This window comes from Pongo abelii, chromosome 1 (assembly GCF_028885655.2).
Source record: "Pongo abelii isolate AG06213 chromosome 1, NHGRI_mPonAbe1-v2.0_pri, whole genome shotgun sequence".
NCBI classification, from domain to species: domain Eukaryota; kingdom Metazoa; phylum Chordata; class Mammalia; order Primates; family Hominidae; genus Pongo; species Pongo abelii.
This window is the reverse complement of record NC_071985.2, coordinates 190,467,687-190,486,364: the sequence shown is the minus strand read 5'-3', so window position 1 is coordinate 190,486,364 and position 18,678 is coordinate 190,467,687. Positions and strand designations below refer to the sequence as shown.

General features: G+C 48.2%; 1 long non-coding RNA gene across 2 annotated transcripts in view; it reads left to right on the top strand.

Moving 5' to 3' along the window:
* LOC103892800 (uncharacterized) overlaps positions 1–18,678 on the top strand; it is a 38,892-nt gene that overhangs the window by 8,767 nt on the left and 11,447 nt on the right. For both annotated transcript variants that reach the window (XR_008515533.2, XR_008515532.1), the window contains exons 2-3: positions 2,237–2,382; positions 5,962–6,173. This is a non-coding gene — a long non-coding RNA (uncharacterized LOC103892800). The remainder of the gene's footprint in view (positions 1–2,236; positions 2,383–5,961; positions 6,174–18,678) is intronic.

Sequence of the window (18,678 nt, the reverse complement as noted above, 5' to 3'; positions counted from 1 at the left end):
GTGAAACCCCGTCTCTACTAAAAATACAAAAATTAGCCAGGCGTGGTGGCGGGTGCCTGTAATCCCAGCTACTCGGGAGGCTGAGGCAGGAGAATTGCTTGAACCTGGGAGGCAGAGGTTGCAGTGAGCTGAGATCACGCCACTGCACTCCAGCCTGGGTGACAGAGCAAGACTCCACCCCAGAAAAAAAAAAATCTGCTCTATACCTTTATCCTGTTAGACCTCAGTTTCCTCACTTAAAATTAAACTACATGACATAAAATTTACCATTTTACCTATTTTAAGATTACAGTTCAGTGTCATTAAGTGCATTCACACTGCTGTGCAACCATTGCCATCATCCATCTGAACCCACTAAATAATAATTCCCCATTCCCTGTTACCCCTAATCCCTGGCAACCCCTGTTCTACTTTCTCTGTGAATTTGACTACTCTAGGTATCTCATTTAAAGTTTCCTCTTCTTTAAAACTACGATAATAAAGATCAAGTGTTATTCGGTCCTTCTTCCAGTGGCGAGGTTGGCTCAGACTTGAATTTAAGTCCCAGTTCTATTCACCTACCCCTCGGGCAGGTTGCTTAACCCCTTTGCCTCCCTCATTCCCATGTCCCTAAAGTTGGGCTGGTGGACCCTGATGGGATGATCACAGGAGACAGTGGGGATGAAGGTACTTGGAAAACCCAATGCCACTTCTAGAACTTGTTATACCATCTTCGTGGTGGGCTGGGACCCTGGCTTAGATTTATAGGTGTGACAACTGGGGAGGCTTTAGAATGGCACATTACAACCTGGCCAGTGCCCAACCCGACATTTGGGGCTGAGGCTGGGAGGTAGAAGCCACATCAAGGAGGGCTTTGACTGCTTGGCTATAGAGCCCTCCCCTCAAGGAGCTTACATTCCAGCCTGTACACCTGGTATTGTAAAGTGGCTGGTATAGTCTTTACTTACAGAGAGTGCTCAGGCAGTAGTCTGTCCTCCGTGGTTCTTTTAACTGGTTCCCAGAGGCCTGGTTTTGTGGCTGAGAGTCCTATCTTCCCTATTTCCTTAAAGTAATGATTGTTAGGATATTTTGGTTGCAAGTATCAACGCATTCAAACCAGCTGTCACCAAAAAGGGAGTTTTTTTTTTGTTTTTGTTTTTTTTTTGAGACGACGTTTTGGCTCTTGTCACCCAGGCTGGCATGCAATGGCGTGATCTTGTCTCACTGCAACCTCTGCCTCCTGGGTTCAAGCAATTCTCCTGCCTCAGCCTCCAGAGTAGCTGGGATTACAGGCGCCCACCACCATGCCTGGCTAATTTTTGTATTTTTAGTAGAGATGGGGTTTCACGATGTAGGCTGGGCTGGTCTCAAAGTCCTGACCTCAGGTGATCCACCTGCCTCAGCCTCCCAAAGTGCTGGGATTATGGGAAAAAGGGAGAATTTAATAAATGATATAGAGATTGGATGCAGTGGCCCACCCCTGTAATCCTAGCACTTTGGGTTTGCCAAGGCGGGAGGGTTGCTTGATCCCAGGAGTTCCAGACCAGCCTGGACAATATAGCCAGACATTGTATCTCAAAAAAAAATTTAAAAATTAGCCAGCCATGGTGGCATGTGCCTACAGTCCCAGCTACTTAGGAGGCTGAGGCAGGAGGATGGTTTGAGCCTAGAGATTCGAGAATACACTAAGCCGTGATTGTGCCATCACACTCCAAACTGGGTTACACAGCAATACCCTGTCTTTAAAAATATAAAAAAGTTAAAAAAAAAAAATAGTCTGGGCATGGTGGCTGACACCTGTAATCCCAGCACTTTGAGAGGCCGAGGCAGGCAGATCACCTGAGGTCAGGAGTTCAAGACCAGCCTGGCCAACATGGCGAAACCCCATCTCTACTAAAAATACAAAAATTAGCCAGGCGAAGTGGTGAGTGCCTGTAATCCCAGCTACTCGGGAGGCTGAGGCAGGAGAATCGCTTGAAGCCAGGAGGGGGAGGTTGCTGTGAGCCAAGATTGCGCCACTGCACTCCAGCTTGGGCAACAGAGTGAGACTCCATCTCTAAATAAATAAATAAGTAATTTATAAAAAATCTTTAAAATATATTTTAAAATAAAAAAGATAAAGGATACAGAGGTGTCTCATAAACCAGGCACAGGGATGCAACAAGACGCGGACGAAGATCTGGATTCAGTGAGTAGGCTGCCACTAGGATGCTCTACCTTTCTCATCTGTGTTATTTCTCTCTTTCAACACAAACAGGCCTGTTCTGCCCCACACAGCAGAAAATGACCACGATGCAATACCAGAGTCTGCATAGGACCATTTCAACAACCCTTAGAAGCTGACTCAGCTGTTTCCTGGCCCTGACTTTTCTAAGATAAGAGGAGCTGATAGGAACAATTTGGGTGAGATGTTTGTCCTGAGTCCATTTGGTTATGGTCAGGTGATACGGTCACAGAGCACAAACAAGGCTGGCAGAGCCCCACTCTGTGTGAGGATGGGGTGGAGGAAGCATGTGTTCCTCCTGATGTTGTCACACAGGCACACATGCATTCATTAAAAATGTTTTTGGGCCGGGCGCAGTGGCTCACGCCACCAGCACTTTGGGAGGCTGAGTTGATTGGATCACCTGAGGTCGGGAGTTTGAGACCAGCCTGACCAATATGGAGAAACCCCGTCTCTACTAAAAATACAAAATTAGCCAGGCGTGGTGGCACATGCCTGTAATCCCAGCTACTCGGGAGGCTGAGGCAGGCGAATCGCTTGAACCCAGGAGGTGGAGGGTGCAGTGAGCCGAGATTATGCCATTGCACTCCAGCCTGGGCAACAAGAGCGAAACTCCATCTCAAAAAATATACAGTAGTAATAATAATAAAACAGTTCCTACCTCCAAGGGATACAGTGTGTGTTAACTAAGACATTTATTCACTTATTCCATAAATACTTATTAAGTACCTAGTACGTGATGGTATTTGTGGAAGCTGCACAATGACTGGCCAGTGGTGAAGGCTCAGTGAGTTGGAGTCACTTAAAGCTCTGCCTTCCAGGTGTGCACAACTAAGTTGATGCTCCACACAGGTGCTTCTGCTCTTGTGGTCTGTGTGCATTCTGAAAATCTAGGAATTCAAACAAGGTGCCACAGCTATCTATTGCTGTAGATTAACCATGTCAGGCTGGGTGCGGTGGCTCATGCTTGTAATCTCAGCACTTTGGGAGGTCGAGGCAGGTGGATCACCTGAGGCCAGGAGTTCAAGACCAGCCTGGCCAACATAGCGAAACCCTGTCTCTACTAAAATACAAAAAGGGGCCCCGCTCGGTGGCTTACACTTGTAATCCCAGCACTGTGGGAGGCCGAGGTGGGCGTATCACGAGGTCAAGAGATCAAGACCATCCTGGCCAATGTGGTAAAACCCCGTCTCTACTAAAAATACAAAAATTAGCCAGGCATGGTGGCACACGCCTGTAGTCCCAGCTACTCGGGAGGCTGAGGCGGGAGAATCGCTTGAACCCGGGAGGTGGAGGTTGCAGTGAGCCAAGATTGTGCCACTGCACTCCAGCCTGGTGACAGAGCCCCCACCCACCCTCACAGAAAAAAAAAAAAAAAAATGAGCTGGGTGTGATGGCACATGCCTGTAATCGCAGCTATGTGGGAGGCTGATCACGAGAATTGTTTGAACCCAGGAGGTAGAAGTTGCAGTGAGTGAAGATCGCGCCACTGCACTCCAGCCTGGGCGACAGAGTGAGACTCTATCTCAAAAAAATAAAAGAAAAGAAAAAAGAAAAAAAGAGTAACCATCTCAAAACTTAGTGGCTTTAAACAGCAACAGCTTATTATTTCTCATGATTTTGTGGATTGACTGGGCAGTTCTGCCCCACGTGATGGCAGCTGGGGTGACTCATGCAGCGGCATTCAGCCGGACACATCGCTGGGCCATTCTCTCCATATGGTGTTGCATCCTCCTCTGTCTCCTGAAGGTTAGCTTGGACTTCCTTATAGCATGGTGGCTGGGTTCCAATGGGGAGTGTTCCAAGGGAACAATCCTCATGTGGAAAAGCTTATCAAGCCTGGTTAAATCAATGCAAATCATTCTGGATTTAAGTTGCTTTGTCTCTTGATCTCTCATGAACATTCCTATGTGAGTAAATATTCTTCCCAATGTGATTTTTTTCTTGTTGTTAAAGACAGGCTCTGGTTCTATTGCCCAGGCTGGAGTGCAGTGGCATAATCATAGTATAATCAGAGCTCACTGCAGCCTTGAACTCCAGGGCTCAAATAATCCTTCTGCCTCAGCCTCCCACGTAGCTGGGACTACAGGTGCACACTACCATGCCCAGCTAATCCTTTTTTTTTTTTTTTTTTTAAAGAGATAAAGTCTTGTTGTATTGCCTAGGCTGGTCTCCAACTCCTGGGCTCAAGTGATCCTTTCACCTCAGCCTCCCTAGTAGCTGGGACCACAGGCATGTGCCAATACACTAATTAAAAAAAAATTTTTTTTGAGAGATGGGGTCTTGCTGTGTTGCCCAGGATGGTCTCAAACTCCTGGCCTGAAGTGATCCACCTTCCTCAGCCTCCCAAAGTCCTAGGATTACAGGTGTGAGCCACTGCACCCTGCCCCCAACATGAATTTTTTTTTTTTTTTTTTTTTTTTTCTTGAGATGGAGTTTCACTGTTGTTGCCCAGGCTGGAGTGCAATGGTGTGATCTTGGCTCACTGAAACCTCCGCCTTCTGGATTCAAGCGATTCTCCTGCCTCAGCCTCCCAAGTAGCGGGGATTACAAGCATGCACCACCACACCCGGCTAATTTTGTATTTTTAATAGAGATGGGGTTTCTGCATGTTGGTCAGGCCGGTCTCGAACTCTGGACCTCAGGTGATCCACCTGCCTTGGCCTCCCAAAGTGCTGGGATTACAGGTGTGAGCCACTGTACCCAGCCCCAACATGATTTTGAATGGCTGACTGATAGACCATCATTGATTGAACCAATCTCCTCTTGATGAGTAATTAGGCAGTTTTCATTTGGAGGCAGTTATAAACAACTCTATGAAGGATAACTTTGTGCCAAGAACTCAGTACATATCGTTGTAGTAGAAGGATTACAGGGCCAAAGGACAGGTGAATTTTTAAAAGCTTTGCTAAATTTCCCTTCAGAAAAAATGGTACATTTTGCACTTTTATCAGCTATAAAGAGACCTGCTCTTTCGAAATCCTCCGGTCAATACTGGGTGTGGTTTGTCTTTTCAGTCTTTGTCAATTGAAAAATCGTGTTTTATCATTGTCTTCAAAAGAGAGAAGATTAGAAGTAAGTTACCCAGAGCCAGATGCTTAAGAAGAGTTCTTGTCTTTTACTCTGAGGTAGCCCGAATAAATCAGCAGGGTTGAGGCCGGGGCAATGCAAAGTGTCTTTCTGCACAATGTCAGGCTATTAAATGCACAGTGTCCCTCTGCCCGCTGACTCAGGCTGTAAAATTGGAGCACGGTGCTGACAACAGTGCTCATGGCTGTAGGGATGAGGTCACTGTGTCCTCACTGTGCGGTCGACTGGGACAAGCCCATGGCTTTCCTGTCCCGTGTCTGTGGGCCTTCGGCAGACACAGGGCTCGTGGCGTCACCCTCCACGCCCGTGTTGGCTTTCACCTTGTTCCCTCTGACCCAGTCTGGAGGACCTGGTGCTGCATCTGGGCCAGGCTGGCTGTAACTAATAAGAGGTGTAACAAGGGGCATCTAAAACAGGACCCTGAGATTGGTCTTTGTTTTTGAGCAGCCAAAGCCATACCTCATAGTGTCAGAAGTTTTAAAACTGGGGGATCCTTCTTGTGTGGAAGCAGAGGTCCTGGACTCAGAGCCGACCCTGCTTCTTCCTAGCTGTGGAGCAAGTAGGGGAGCTTTTCCAAACCTCAATTTCTTTATCTAGAGAATGAGGGTAATGGTGATTTAAGGACTGTTATCTTCTTCCTCTGTGCCTGATACTTGTGATTCTCACAGGAACCCTCAAAGGCTGAGAGTATCCCACCCACTTCACAGATGAAGCAAACTAAGGCCCAGAGAAGGGAAATTACTTGCCCAAGATCACCCAGCAAGTAAGAAACAGAGCTGGAGATGAGCTCAGGTCAGCACGGAACCACGCAAACTCCTGTAGGCTTTGTAAAGGACTGATGAGAAAAGCAGATGGTTAAGAGCTCTACAACTTCTGTGAGGTAAAGAATATCTGCAGGGCTGGATGTGGCGGCTCTTGCCTGTAATCTTAGCACTTTGGGAGGCCAAAGTGGGTGGATTGCTTGAGTCCAGGAGTTCGAGACCAGCCTGGGCAACATGGTAAAACTCTGTCTCTCTAAAAAAAAAAAAAAAAAAATTAGCCGAGTGTGGTGTTGTGTGCTTGTAGTCCCAGCTACTTTGGAGGCTGAAGCGGAAGGATCCCTTGGCTCAGGAGGCAGAGGTTGCAGTGAGCTGAGATTGTGCCACTGCACTTCAGCTTGGGTGACAGAGCCAGACCTTATTTAAAAAAAAAAAAAAAAAAAAAGAATATCTGTGATTACAAGATTGCAATGCAATTTTGAAAGCCTGCTGTTGCCCAGCTGGACAGCTAGAGTTATTCTCAGTGGTGGGATGGCTGAACTGGGGGCCCACTGTGGAGAGCTGGTTTCCCGCTGGAGTTCTCTGAAAAGGTGCCTGATTTCACAGCTCTGATTCTACAGAGGGAGGCCAGGCCCTTCACGTAATTGCTACCCTTCTTTATTTATGGAGCTATTCCTCTGTCGGGATGTCCTTATATGTGTACGGTCTGTGCTGCAGTCGATTCTTATAGTGATTCTATGCAGAAGGTACTTTAGAGGAGGCTGCTGGGGCGCAGGGTGGGTAGGTACCTTGTAAGCATGGTGGGGCTGGGTCTCCAGCTGGTTAGGACCCCACCCTCCTATCATGGCCTAGGAGTGAGGCATTCAGGGCTGGACCACCAGCGTTTGTGAAGCTTTGTGCCCCATTGTCCCATCAGAACATCTTCTTGACCCTGGCAGGCCGCCAGGGCAGGGCCATTCTCCACCTTACTGACAAAGAAGCCCAGGGAGGGGAAGAGGGTGCTCCCCCCACACCCCCATTGCCTCTGCCTGCTTAGTCGAGAATGCAGGATAGAGAAATAATGGGAAAAGCTCCCAAGTGTTGCTGGATCTCTGCCTGCCAGGGAAACTGTGACCTCAGTGAGGGCAGGGTGTTCCTTCCAGGGAACTCGAGGTGGGGCAGGATGGGTAGGGAGTGAGATCAGACGGAAGGCCATATTGGGAAGATGGGAAGGCAAGTCTCTGGGGGTTTGTGGGTTAGAGGAAGGGAACATCATAGAACAGGCCAGGAATAGGAGCTTGACCTGGAGATTACTTTGCAGCAGGTTTAAACAGGGGCCATGTGGGAGTGTGGAGCCCTGGGGTCAGAGGTTACTGGATGCAAATTATGACTCTGCCATTTATGGGAATGGTGAGTTTGGACAAATGATTTCCCTGGGCCTCGGGGTCTTCATGTATAAAAGGGCTGAATCTCAGTGGGTAACTGGAGCACTGCCTGGGTTAGATCCTGGCTCCACCTCTTACCAGTGTGACCTATGGCGAATGAGTTCACCTCTCTGGGCATCAGTGTCCTTGTCTCTAAGATGGACTTGATAATAATGAAAGCTACCGCTCACAGGGCTGTGGTGAGGATGAAGGGGTCTGGCAGCACATGTAGAATTCTTAGAGCAGGCTTTTTTCCTGCAGAGACTTTGTTGCTGTCATCATCATCCTCATCCTCATCCTCATCATCATCTACCTCCAGGGATTCTTGGGGGGCTTAAACAAGGCAGGTTGTACAAATTATCTGGCACAGAAGTCATTAAATAATAACAGGGTAGAGTGACGGGTGCTGTGATACAGGGAAGTGCTAGGAGAGACACAGGAAAGAGAAAAGACTTCTGTCTGGCTGGGTGGAAGAAGGGTGTGGAAGGTATGGAAGCCAAGGGAAAACTTCCCCTTTGCCCTCTGAAGGTTCACTGAAAAGTCACCTGACAAAAGGCAGATGAATAGCAGAAATGGCATGCAAATTTATTAATGTGCACACAGGGAGAACCACAGAGTGATTGATTACTCCCCACCCTGCAATGGGGTGCAGAAGCTTATATGCCATCTTGAGGTTACAGAAGAAAATGGGGGCTTGGGGCCTGAGCGCAGTGGCTCATGCCTGTATTCCCACCACTTTGGGAGGCCAAGGTGGGTGGATCACCTGAGGTCAGGAGTTTGAGACCACCCTGACCAACATGAAACCCCGTCTCTACTAAAAATACAAAAAATTAGCCAGGTGTTGTGGTGCGCACCTGTAATTCCAGCTACTCGAGAGGCTGAGGCAGGAGAATCACTTGAACCCGGGAGGCGGAGGTTGCAGTGAGCCGAGATCACGCCACTGTACTCCAGCCTGGGAAACGAGAGTGAAACTCTGTCTCAAAAAAAAAAAAAAAAAAAGCAGTCCGGGCACAGTGGCTCACGCCTGTAATCCCAGCACTTTGGGAGGCTGAGGCAGGTGGATCACCTGAGGTCAGGAGTTCAAGGCCAACTTGGCCAATATAATGAAACCCTGTCTCTACTAAAAGTACAAAAAATTAGCCTGACATAGTGGCAGGTGCCTGTAATCCCAGCTACTCGGGAGGACTGAGGCGGGAGAATCACTTGAACCAGGGAGGCTGAGGTTGCATGAGCTGAGATTGCAGGGCTGCCCTCCAGCCTGGGCAACAAGAGCAAAACTCCAAAAAAAAAAAAAAAAAAAAAAAAGAGAAAGAAAGAAAGGAGGGAGGGAGGAAGGAAGGAAAGAAAGAGGGGCTTGGATCCTGGCAAAACAGTTTATGAGATGGGGAGAAGAGGAGGCCTTCCTAGCAAAGGTGGTCTTGTTATGTAGATGAAACCTCACAGATAGCAGCTGTCAGAGAGAGTGGACCTTTGAAGGTACCAGACTCTCATCAGTTAGTCTGTCCTAGGTCTGACAAGGGAAGGTCTGCAGAGGAAGCCTGCCTGCATCAATGCAGATGTCCCTATAGATGCAGGTCTGCCCTACAAAAGACAGCTTCGCAGGCCTACTTCTGCTCCCAGGCTCTCTGAACAGCCATCTCAAAATATGTCAAAGAAGTATATTTTGGGGTGAAATATTTTTATTTGCTGCAAAGCCTTGCTCAAAGGACATGTAGAAGTTCCCTGTGTAGATGAGGGGAAGACAGAAAGATGAACTTGTATCATCTTTGGTTGTGAGAGAGCAACCAAAGAGGAGGAACATGGAGCAGTTTCATGAGCTGCGTGCTTGGAGTGAAGGGCATGAGGCTGCACGGGAGCACTGGGGCCAGATTGCAAAGGGCTGGGAATACCTTGCTGGGGGGTTTAAACTTGACCTGGTAGGTGAGGAGTTCTTTTAATTTTTTTTTTTTTTTTTTTTTTTATTGAGACAGAGTCTCACTCTGTCACCCAGACTGGAGTACAATGGCGCAATCTCGGCTCACTGCAACCTCTGCCTCCCTGGTTCAACTGATTCTCCTGCCTCAACCTCCTCAGTAGCTGGGATTACAGGCGCACACCACCACACCTGGCTAATTTTTGTATTTTTACTAGAGACAGGGTTTCACCATGTTGGTCAGGCTGGTCTTGATCTCCTGACCTCGTGTTCTGCCCGCCTCGGCCTCCCAAAGTGCTGGGATTACAGGCGTGAGCCACTGCACCCGGCTTTGGTGAGGAGTTCTTTCCTGTCTAAATGGCAGAATCACCCAGGGCACTAAAAAAAAAATACTGTTTTATGGTCCTGCCCAACAGTATTCTAAGTCAGTAGGTCTCAAGTGGGAGTCAAAAATCTTTACATTTTTCCTTTAACTTTTATTTTAAGTTCAGGGTTACATGTGCAGGATGTGCAGGTTTGTTACATAGGTAAACGTGTGCCTTGATTTGCTGCACTGATCATTCCATCACCTAGGTATTAAACTCAGCATCCATTAGCTATTCTTCCTGATGCTTTCCCTCCCCCATCCTACCCCTAGCAGCCCCCAGTGTGTGTTGTTCCCCCTCCCCAATGTGTCCATGTGTTTTCATCATCCAGCTTATAAGTGAGCACCTGCAGTGTTTGGTTTTCTGTTCCTGCATTAGTTTGCTGAGGATAATGGCTTCCAACTCCATCCATGTCCCCACAAAGGACATTATCTTGTTCCTTTTTATGGCTGCATAGTATTCCATAGTGTATATTTGCCACATTTTCTTTATCCACTCTATCACAGATGGGCATTTAGATTGAAGAATCTTCACTTTTTAAAGCTTCTCAGGAAATTCTGATGCCCACCCAGAATTGGGAACCCTTGCCATGGAAGAGGGTGGGGGGATATCTTTAAACAGGAATAGGGTCCATTGAGATGCCCACCCTAGACCTCCAAGATTTGGGCAGAGAGCTTGAGAAGGTGGGAAGTGGGTGTAGGAGACTCTGACCCCCAGCCTTCCACCCCTCTCCAAAGCAGTCCCACACTCTGATGGCTGTTTACCACCAGGGCTGACCCCTGGAAGTGCCTCTTCCCTATAGCCCTTTGGCTCCAGCAAGGACAGACAGCCTTCCCTCCTTCCTTCCTTCTTCCCAACAGTTTTTGAGCTCCTCCACGATGTGCTGGGCATGCTGTTGGGTACTGAAAGTGAATAAAATAGGTAGTTTCTCCCCCCAACCTCCTGACCCAAAGCTTTGGGTGATTCCTGCTGTTTTGGCTCAGCTAAGCATGAAGTGCTGTGTCATCAGGCATATGGCTAAGCACAAGAGAGCTGGGACAGGAGTCCACCCTGGGGGCTCAAGCAGTGGCTGCAGGACTCAGTGGTCCAGCCTCCAGGCCCTGTGGCTTCCTGGCTCCCCCTTCTCACAGGCCCAGTCTCTTGTCCTGGCTCTAGCCTTGCAGGGCAAACTCCCAGGCCGTGCCCTCGGTGCCCCCTACCAGGGGGGTCCTGGTGCCTGGGGTAGGAGTGAGCTGTGCAGCCGCCTTCCCACCCTCATCTTACACAGGAGACAACAACGCTGGGTAAGGTCTGAGCAACTCTTCCCAGGGGCAGGGTTAAGGATCATTTCCTCACAGGAGTAGCAGAAACAACAAACACAAGGAAATGACAGGGATGCCGAGGATTTCAGAGCACACAGCTCTGGTCCAGGGCGGACTCCCACAGAGAGATGGGGGGAACACTCCCAGGGCAGCTTCCTCACCTCCCTCTTGGAGTCGGCTCTTGTGTCTTCATGCTGTGTTCTGTTGTTTCCTTTCATCAGGATCCCTTGCCCACTCCAACCCCACCCACACCATCACTGATGTCACTGTTTCACTCGCTCATTGCCATTCATTTACTTCTTCCTTTCTCATTCAACACATAGGTACCATGTGCCAGGCACAGGATAAAGCCATAGGCAATATACAGCCTCATGTGGTGTTCCCAGTTGGATGGGGTCACCAACACAATCAGACAGCTCTAATATAACATGATAATTGCCACTGTGGAGTTGTGCATAGGGTGTTATAAAACCAAGGAGTAACCCAGGGAAGGCTGATTCTTGAAGAATGAGTAGGAATTTATGCAGCACATACCAAGCAGTGAGAATAGCAAATGCAAAGGCACGAAGTTTGTGATGGCTACAGCATGGCAGGTTCAGGGGAGCAGAGGGAGTGGAGGCTGGGAGATGAGCAGGGGCATCCATGAAGGGCCTGGAAAGCTGGGCTGAGGAACTAGAACTTTCTGCCTTAGGTAGTGGGCAGCCATTGGAGGATTTTAGGGAGAGAAGGGATATGGTCAGATCTGCATCTTTTTTTTTTTTTTTTTTTTTTTTGAGATGGAGTTTCACCCTGTTGCCCAGGCTAGAGTGCAATGGCGCGATCTTGGCTCACTGCAACCTCCACCTCCTGGGTTCAAGCGATTCTCCTGCCTCCCAAGTAGCTGGGATTACAGGTGCCCGCCACCACACCTGGCTCATTTTTTGTATCTTTAGTAGAGACGGGGTTTCACCATGTTGGCCAGGCTGGTCTCCAACTCCTGACCGCCCGCCTCGGCCTCCCAAAGTGCTGGGATTACAGGCGTGAGCCACCACGCCCAGCCAGATCTGCCTCTTAGAACAATGCTATGGAAGTTGATTTTGGGGAATGGGTGGAAGAGGGAGAGGTCAGGCAGAGTGTTCAATAAAGAGGATCAGACAGGCCAGGTAGGAGAAGCTGATTCCCAACCTAGGACAGGGCAGGTGGCTCAGCAAGTGTGAGCACCTCTCAGTGTAAGAGCTGAGGTGGGAGAGGGGCATATGGGCTGTGGAGCTGGCCACACTGAAGGCAGCTGTGTGTTTTCAGGGCTCAGGACCAAAGGGAGGCTGAGTCAGGAAGGCACTCCTGGGCTTCTGGCTTGAGCAGGCTGAAAGTCAACAGATGCAGCTGCGTCTGTATCTAGCGATTGGGAAGGTCCCCAGCAGGACTCCAGCCCATACCTGGGAGTCAGGGCAAAGTCCAGCCTAGGGAAGAGCCCCCAAGAGCCAGGCTGGGTGTCAGGTGGGGCCCTTGTCCTGAAGGGAGAAGAGACTACAAGGTAGAGCACCAAGCACACCTGGCTCCGGCACCTTTACGTCTCTGGCCACTTCTCTCTTATGGCTCCCTGTAACAATGAGATATGGACACCTGGAGGCACCTGGGGCTAGTTTCTTCCTCATACCTGCCCCGCTCAGATGAGGCTCCCTCCAGGCTCCGCATCTTGACTCAGTTACAACCTGATCCTGAGCTGGGACCCAAGGGTGTCCTGCTCCTGGCTCCAATCTCCTGGCGAGGATGAACTTTGGTTTGGCTCCACCTGCTCAAGTGCCTTCGGAAGTGTGCCCACCTTGCCAGCCTCGTCAGAATGCAGTCTCAGGATGATGAAAGAGTTCAGGAAATGCCACCCCAAGGTACGTCACTTTGGACTTCAAACTGAGAGCATATGAGGAACAGCAAATGCAGGGAGGGACCTTCTCTGAACTTCCCTTATCTGCTTCAAGATAAATCCTCCAAAAGGAACTCAATGGTTATAAATCCCCTCCCCAGGAACCTCATCAACCAGAGAAGAGTAAACTCAGATCACAGGATAAGAGACTGGGGGTCAACACCACCCCCAGACAGACTTTACCACATATCACCTGTTCTTCTGAGGGCCCATTCTTCTTTCCTCCAAATCATTTACTCTCTTCTAAGTTGCCTGAATCCTCCCTCCGCTCACCCCCTGTAAGAGGTATATATGCTCTCACTGAGGTTTAGGACATTCGCTTTTCTTTCATGTGATGCCCGCATGCATGTAGTATATTTGTGTACCTTTTCTTCTGTAACCCTTTCTTCTGCTGTCAGTTTATTTCATAGACTCAATTACCGAACCCTCAGAGGGTAGAGGGGAAATCTTCCCTCCTCTGCAGTGATGCTCTGGGACTGCCAGACACCTGGTGTCTAATAGACACCAGAGCTCACTCCCAACAGCCCATTTGGGCAATTAGTCACTCATATGATAAACATTTTTTTTAAGCCCCCAAAGTGTGTACCAGTCCTTGGACTGAAAGCTGGATTTACAAGGTCAAATTAGATTCAGTCCTTGTGATAGACAAGTTCATAATATAGTGGAGCCAAACTCATGAAACACAACACAGCCTATTACAACACAACGCAACATGACAGCTTCACACATCCCAACACAGGATACAGGGGCTCAGGTCTGGTTTCTAACTTCTGGGGCCTCAGCTGAGAAAAGGGCAGCTCCCAGTGAAAGGAGGCTTATTAATTAGGGAGGGAGCTTATTGGAATGTCAGCAGTGGAAGGCAGAGGGGGAGAGACTCTAAGTCAGACTAGCTGCTTCAGTCCTGGCACCATAATCTTGGACGGGTGACAGAACTCTCTGTGCCTTAGTTTCCACATCTACAAAATGGAGAGAATAATAGTGTGTATGTCATAGGGCTTAAGGATTAATTGAGATAATACACACAAAGTGCCTGGCACAGTGCCTAGAAGGTATAGCAAGCACAATAGCATTAGCTGTGTGGTTCTTGTTGCCATAGAATTATAGAACCTGATTATACTCTTAGGTTCTTGGAGTCAGAGAACTGTAGAATCATAGAACCCTAGGACCTTAGAACCTTAAACATAGAGGTTTAGAAATATATATAAATATAACATGCACCAGAATATTAGCTAGGAGGGTGAAGAAGGGAGATCTCCCCATTCCTTCAGATGGAGGCGAAATGTCCTCTAATGCCTGAGTTCCAGGGCTGTCACATTCAGTTGCTCAGGTTGTACACAATATACCTCTAAAGAAGGCCATTCACATAGACTTTGATGTGAATGGAGTTCCTTAGACGCAGCATGACATGCACCATTGCGTGAGAAAGCCCACATTTCTCCCAGAGAAGTCGGCTAAGTCCCAGGGGGCTTACACTTACTACCATAATCTCTGCCTCCAGCAAAACATGCTGGCTTTGTCCTGAGCCACACTGACCTGAATGTGATGAAACTGAAACTTGGATTCCATATAAAAATAAAATCACTCCTGCACGTTGTGCACATGTACCCTAAAAGTTAAAGTATAATAATAATAAAATTAAAAAAATAAATAAATAAAATCACTCTCCTTAAGCGTTCCCGAGAGCAGATTATACAGAGGTCCAGAATGTTCTGGAGAGGGATCACATCTTGTGAAGCATAGCTTATTGCTACTCAGATGTACAATGAGATGTGAGCTGTTCCTCCCTGACCTGTCATCTTTCTGCTCACTTCTCTCCCTCCCTCCCAATTTGCTCCTCAGGAACCCAGGCATAAGCTAGCCCAGGCTCTTGGTGGGGTCTTAACTCAAAGCCCTTATCAAAGCATTTTCCTCAACAAAAAGTAGTTCTTTTTCCTAACAGGAATTTGGGCCATATGTTTAGGTAGTAATTTTTGTATGCCTTATCATATTTAGTGCCACTTATAAAACCTGAGACTCACAGAATTTTAATAGCAAATAATCTAAGAAACAAAAATTTTCGAATAACCCAGCCTAAGGACCACAAGTTCTAAGAATTGTGGAGAATTTCAGAATCCCAAAAATCTTAACAATTAGAAGAGGCCTTAAGGGGTCATTGAATCCACACCTTATTCAACACAGGCATCTCCTCTGCAACATTGCTGGCAGGTGCTGATACTGCCTCTGCAACAACAACAACAAAAAAGCATACTTCTGAGAAAAATTGGAAGACAGCTTGTTATCTGAACTATGCATAGACTTGAATAATCTACTTTTGTTTTTTTTGAGATGGAGTTTCGCTCTTGTTGCCCAGGCTGGAGTGCAAAGGTGCAATCTCAGCTCACCACAACCTCCACCTCCCAGGTTCAAGTGATTCTCCTGCCTCAGCCTCCTGAGTAGCTGGAATTACAGGCATGCACCACCACACCCAGCTAAGTTTGTATTTTTAGTATTCTTTGTATTTTTAGTTTCTCCACGTTGGTCAGGCTGGCCTCGAACTCCCGCCCTCAGGTGATCCACCTGCCTTGGCCTCCTAAAGTGCTGGGATTACAGGCATGAGCCACTGCACCCAACCTGAATAATCTATTAGAGTCTTTATCTCTAAGAAGGAAAATACATCTGAACTAAAGGGTAAAAAATGGCATGGTTTAATTGGTAAGTCTAAATGCAAAATGATGACAACAAAATTTTAAAGGATTGCTTCCTTCTTAAGCTTTATTTTCGTCCTCTGTCAGTGTATTGCTAGACTCATCTTTCCCAGACACCCAGACCTCCCACGAGAGTATGTACCTTCCATTTGGCTTGATTTCAAGTGCTAATGTATAAAGCTTCTGGGTTCTGGGTCTGGCAAGCTATTTCTCATGTTCTCTGATAAAATATTGAAAACCATCTCTAAGGTCTTCCAAGAGGGGATATGTGGAAGATACATTTCAATTTGCCACTGCATTTCAGCCTCAATATAATGTGATTAGCTACGGCATTGAAAATTAGCTTAATACTGGCCCATCTTATTATAGGAGCCAAGGAAAAACTTTCCCTTTATCCTCTGAAGGTCCACTGTGATCAACTGACACAAAAGGAAGATTAATAGAAGAAAAGGCATAACCATTTTATTTTAATGTACATAGCACAGGAGAACTGAAGAAGAATGATTACCCTGCTATCTTAATTTAATTCCAATGTGGTCTGAGAGCAGACATTGTATGGTTTCTATTATTTTAAATTGGTTAAGCTGTGCTTTATGGCCCAGAATGCAACCTGTCTTAGTGAATGTTCTGTGGGTGCTTGAGATGAATGTGTTTTCTGCTGTTGCTGGATGAAGTATTCTATAGACACCAATTATATCCAGTTGATTGATGGTGTTGTTGAGTTCAACTGTGTTCTTACTGATTTTCTGCCTGCTGAGTCTGTCCATTTCTCAGAGGGATGCTGAAGTCTTCAGCTATACTAGTGGATTCATCTATTTCTCCTTGTAGGTCTGTCAGTTTTTGCCTCCATAGTTTGCTGCTCTGTTGTTAGGCACATACCCATTAAGGATTTAACTATGTCTTCTTGGAGAATTGACCCATTTATCATTATGTAATGTCTCTCTTTATCCCTGATAATTTTCCTTGCTCAGAAGTCTGCTCTGAAATGAATATAGCTACTCTCACATTCTTTTCATTAGTGTTAACCTGTTATATCTTTCTCCGTCTCTTTACTTTTAATCTATATGTGTCTTTGTATTTATTTTTTATTATTTTTAAAATTTTTTTTCTGTGGGGTCAGCCAGGAGAGAGTGGGGACAGGTGACTAGTCCATCCCTGAGGCAAGGATCCCAGCACCTACCAGGCTTCCCACAGACCAACACTCAGCAGCTCTGGGAGGAAGTGGAGAGCCCCAGAGTCTGGCAAACTCGGCAGGACGTGAGAGAACATCTCAAGGGAGAACCATTCCAGTCCCTTCCGTGGCCCCAGGAGGTGGGAGACAGGCCCTCCCCATTCTGCAGGTGAGAAAGCAAGGCTCTGAGAGGGACAGTAGCTTGTATAGGGGACACAGCACAGGCAGGTGGCAGGGGCAGAAATAAAACCCTTGTGGGTGGAAGGCGCAGGTTCTTCCACTCCATGGGAGTCCCACCATGGCTGGCTGGGAGGCTGAGATACCCACAAGGAAAAGCCTGAAGTGGCAGCAGAGCCTGGAGATGGGGCTGAGGGAAGAAGGAGGAGGAGCGGGGAGAGGGAGACAGGTGTCTCAGGAGACAGAACTGCAGAGTGAGTTTAGTGCTTGGGGATTAGGCTGACTGACCCAGCTTTGCCACTTACTAGCTACATGACCCTGGCATAGGACTTAGTGTGTCTGAGCCTCAGTTTCTTCATCCAAAAAAATGGAAATGGCACCACCACAGGGCTGTCGTGTCATATGAGAAGGTACTGTGTGTGGGCTATGCATACTCTCTGCCCACTACCTATGGGGCTGGACTGCCCGCCCGTCTCGCAGTGGCACACCTGCATGACACCGAGCAGTGAGGAGCAGCGAGTCCTTGTTGAGATGGGCTGCAAGCAGCCCTCTGGTCCAGATGAACTCCCTCAGGCCGAGCCTCATCTCACCCAGCCCCAGCTTTCCTCCTTCCCAAGACACGGGCCTGGGGAAGACCCTGCCCTATCCCTGCATGAAGCCTTTATCCTTGCCTACACTGTTTTCTGACTGTTGTGTGCTTCAAGATGTGGATAAGGATCCCTCTCCTCATATCAAACCTGGTGCTTCTAAGCTGTGCATGCTGCAGGAGTGCCTGTGGGCATGGAGGCAGCAGGCCTATGTCTGGATTCTGCCCTCCGAGGGCCACCAGGCTGCATGGGGTCATCTTCTAGACTCACTCTCCTACCACAGAGCTGCTACCAAGGAACCCCAGTCCAAAGCGTGGCTGCAAGCCTCTCATTCCCCAGACTGAGCCTGTACTGTTTGGTTGTCTCATGAAGACAAATATGGAAGAGACTAATGGAGAGCCCAAAAGAGAAGCTGAGATGTGGTTCGCCATCTGCCTTTGGTCTTGGCAGCCCAGGGGGTTTGGGCCCTTTTTTTTTTTTTTAAACATGGAGTCTCACTCTGTCTCCCAGGCTGTAGTACAGTGGCACGATCTCGGCTCACCACAACCTCTACCTCCCGGGTTCAAGCGATTCTCCTGCCTCAGCCTCCTGAGTAGCTGGGATTACAGGCGCCTGCCACCACACCTGGCTAATTTTTGTATTTTTAGTACAAACGGGGTTTCACCATGTTGGCCAGGCTGGTCTCGAACTCCTGACCTCAGGTGATCTGCCCACCTCAGCTTCCCAAAGTGCTGGGATTACAGTTGTGAGCCACCGTGCCCGGCTGGTTTGGGCCTTTTCTGTACATTGCCTGTCCCTGTAGGGGCTGGCATGCTGTCCTGGGTTCATCCCAGTGCCCAGGTCCACTGACAGTATCTAGCTTGAGGTACTAGCATAGCCAGCTGAGACCAAACCCCAAGGAGTAGCTGAGAATCGGAATCTCCAGTACTCTCCCTGTCCCTCCAACTCTGGAGTTAAGGACATGTTCCCCACGAGACCAGGTGATGCTCCACTTTCAGCTGTGTGCCCTCCCCTGTTTCCTGGGATGGCTGTGACTTGGGCCCCAACAGTGGCAGCAGTGCCCTCTATCAGGATCCCCTCCCCAAGTGATGGGGCCTTCAGTCAGGGCATGGTGGGCAGTCTCTCGA